Genomic DNA, 4,338 nt, shown 5'->3' on the forward strand with positions numbered 1-4,338 from the left:
AGAGTTTAGAAGAGGAGGGTGTATACTAGTTTTAATTTGACAGGAAGTTCTGTGAGGATGGTTTTCACAGACATGGATGAGATTAAAGTGGTAATCCGTGCAACTCTGTACTTAATGTTGGTGGCAGTTTGGTGCTAAGCCTTCATTGCTGTGGTGTTTCTGCATTGCACTTCCGAGAGATCACACAATTTAGTCAGACATCATTTTACTTTTCTCCAAAAATGAAGTTTAAGCAGATTTTAAGCTGTTTTAACAACGGAAGCTATCACTTCTTAATATAACTATCTACTTATTTGACTGTTTACTGCAAACTAACTGTTGTTTCTGCGAAATGCATACATCACATTACTTAATGTGTGGCATGGGATCGTCCCAATCAGACAGCTACATTGGGCTTAGACAAGCAAATCCAACGCCTTTACTAAAATGGCAGAGTTAGGTACTCTTCTGTTCCATTCGTGGACAGTTGACCCTTTGCTTAACCCCATCCCGCTTTGTTAGCCTACTGTTACTAGGCCTGTCAAGTTTTCCAGTCGATCACGTGTGCAGTCAACAGTGATAATGGCAGTAGATCAGCGACTTAACTTTCTCAGTAATGTTTGAAACTTTGTTTCCTTGATTTAAGACAGAGTTGGGCTTCTTTATTCTTGTTGCACGCTACCCATAATTACAACTAGCTGCTAGAAGATTAATTTGATCAACTAACTTTAGCTAACACATTTTTGTTAGCTCTTTAAGTTGGTCTCCAACCAACTTGTTTGAACAAAGACACTGCACATGAGTGTTTGAAGTCTACATTATGTAACAGCTACATGACCTTATGCTAGAAGGCTTAGCTACTTATCCTTACAGCAATTACGGTTGCCATGCTGTAATTCCAATTTTTCCAGTTGATGAAATATGTTGTACAGATAAAAACAAACGAGCAAATTAGCAGCTGGTTTCTTCTAGTATTAGCTATAGTACAATATGATAAGGAAAGATGTAAAGAAAATAACTGTAGGCCTACTGTATTATAAGGCAAATGGAAAAGCCACATAGTATCATTGTGGCCATTTTAGAAAATACACTATTAATCATTGTCTTTAATTAGTCTTTAATCCTTTTGATGTTTTAAATTTACCTCCAGAATCTTTAATAAAGTATATTGGTATCATACAGCTTCAAGCATAATGCTTCACCATGTCAGAAAATCCAAAATTCGACAGGCTTGCTGTGCTTGGTTATGGGTAAGCTAACATTATGGCCAGCTGGGGGAAGGCAGTAGCACATATTTATTTATACAAAAATGTTGTGGATTATGACTTTACAGACTTCATTTCTGTGGAAACCTGCGACGAGATACGCATCTTCGGGCTGAGACCCACACATGAATCCACCTCATGATATTTTGAACGCAAGATTACGAAAGGATTTATAAGCTCTGAGAAGGGGGCGGTTAGTAGTTGAAGCCCCGGCTGTAGGACCACAGAGCTGCTGACTGTTAATAGATTCTCTTTGTGTCCTACTACAGTATATCCTCGTGTTCAGGGGACCCGCGCCCCGTTCTCTCTCTATTGATGCATTGCGTGCTCTTAACGTCTTGTTAAACTTTGCAGAGGTGTTGTTTGTATAAATGTACAGTGGGCAATTGTGCATACTCTTCTGCCTTTGTTTACATCTCATTGACATGCCGTTCTGTTGACATGTTACAGAGGGCTGTTTTTTCTCTTTGCTAAAAGTCTTTGGACCAGCGACTTAGCTTTAAGTTTTTATTTGCCTATCACTTTCATTACATGGACACTTGTGAAAGTGAGATGGAAAAAAATCAGCAGGTGGACACAATCAGTGATCACACGTGCACATTCCCACACAAGCTATAAGATCTTCGAGACGCTAATATTTACATGACTTTCAGTTAGTTTACGTCTTCAAACCCCATCACAGAGACATGTTGCATTAAAGGCTCCATTAAGGGCTTTAGTAAGTCACTACAGAGGTCAGCTTTAGAAGTGCCATCAGACTGTTTCTTCAGATCTCATCTAACACAATGTAGTTATGTCAACTCACATGCAGACATTATATTACATTTTTAGTCCCTCCTCAGACATGCTGTCTCAAACAAACTTTTTTGACCTCACTAGCACTCCTCCTATTGTCACATGTGCTTCGGTAATGCGATCCAGCTAGCAGTCCCCATCTGTAAGTCTCTTTCCAGTCAATTCCCCAACATACACAGCAAATCTGTTTAGGATGGACACTTGATCCAATCTTCAGTTTGCATCTGCTCCATTGATGTCCTGTATCTCCCATGTGACCCCCCTTAGCATTGGCATCTGGCATTAATGAGGAAGTAATGAGTCTCCTCTCCTCCTCATTTGGTCATTCATCTACTGTAACTTCCATTGTCTGCGTTTCAGTCCACGTCACTGAGAACAAAAACAATTATAACTGCACAGATGGTCTTAAACCCACCAGCCAAGAACAAATCCTATTATCTGAATATTTTATTTTATTTTTTTTGGTGTGGGGTTACAAATTATTTACCTTTTTAACTTGTGATCTTCAAATAACATGATTAAGCCAATTATTTCAACCATAGCCACGGCCACAGTTTGCTTCGGTATGTGTATAAACCGCACATTTCATTAAACGTGTGAGGAGGTTCACTATGAATTACAAAAGTTTATTTTTCAAATTGAAAGCCCATGTCACAAAGTGATAAGTCAGATAAGTACAAAATACACACGATAGTCAAACAAACCTCAAGGTAAGCTATTTTCCACTTTGCATCAAATAGCTCTGAGGGCAGAAAAGCTGTTGTCCGTCATATGTGATCTCAGAATACACACCAGTCCTTCTCTTTGTCCAACCTCTGACTTCAGTGTCCCTCTGAGTTCAAACCTTAAACAGATCGAGGTTCAGGATAATTTTCGTTAATTAAACAAGAGTTCCCAGACATGTTGTTATTTAACACTGTGTGGTGTTAAACCAATCTGCACACCAACGCAAAGTGAAGATTTACTGGTTTTCTGTCCATCTTCATCCGTATGCAGCACGTTCCACATCACACTATAAACACACACACACACACACACACACACACACACACACACACACACACACACACACACACACACACACACACACATACAGGCACATACATGGTCTTGCATTAAATATATATATATAAAATAAGGAATATATATATATACATATATACATTCACAAAATCATTCTCTGTCAGCAAATAAGGGCATCACAGCACATACAGTGGAACTATGTGTTTTTGTTGTGAAATGTTTTTGTCTTTCAGTTGAAAAGTTAGGACTTTATATTTTTCTAAATATAGCTATGAGAAGGACTCTATGTATTTGAATATGTCATTGTATACTGCGTTGTTGGTGGGATTGACTGCAGTGGCTTTGTAGTGTTTTGAGCATGTTTGCACAGCCTACCGCAGACTTGTCCCTTCGCAGACTTTGTGAAAATGAATCATGACCATCAATAAAAAACTTGTTAATTTGTCTCTTTTGGTCCAGTGAGATTTCTTTACACAGGTCAGGCTAAAACTACAGTCCCTTCACACATACAGTACATGTCGTGATGTGTTTCTATCTTTGAAAGATAGAAATTAATTAGAGGTTAAAGTTGAAATTAAATTGGAATTATTTTGTGTGAGAAAATAAAAAACAATCTTCGAAACTCAGAGTAGCAGTCCTGTAACTTCACAAGTCCCTATATTACTCTGTGATGGGATTTGAATCACGGAGTAACAAACAGAGTCATTAAGTGCTGAAATTATGGATGGTACAAAGCAAAAGGTGAAAAGACACATTAAGTAGGATATAAAAATTACATTCAAATAATAAACAAAGAAAACATTTGCCAATATAGAATTAAACAGAAGAATAAAAAAACAACAGGCGATGTGTGATGTATGAATAGAATGCCCCAAATTTAAATTAATGGAAGGAAGTGTTAAAAGAGAAAAGTAACAGCTTACCAGTTATAGAAAACATACAACTTCTGGGTGAACATCTGGGGACATAGAAATAATTTATGTCTTAGGTATTTGAGCTGTTCTAATATTAGCGGGTACAATTTGACCTACGGAACAACACCCTTAGTACAAAAAATTACTAAATCAAGGTGAATAAACTGCACATTGTTGGACATACACTAAGCATTACCACGCTTTGAAACCTGGAACTGAGATTTGGGGAGTGTTGAAAATATGTGGTGTTCAGAAAGTAAATGCTGCTTCTCCTTGGGAGGTGTGGATGGTTCAAAATGTAACAGCAGATCAAAAATGTAATTTGGCCCTGAAACATTCAGTGTTTTATATATCAAAACTAT

The sequence above is a fragment of the Ammodytes marinus genome (genome assembly GCF_949987685.1).
Source record: "Ammodytes marinus genome assembly, chromosome: 6".
NCBI classification, from domain to species: Eukaryota; Metazoa; Chordata; class Actinopteri; order Uranoscopiformes; family Ammodytidae; genus Ammodytes; species Ammodytes marinus.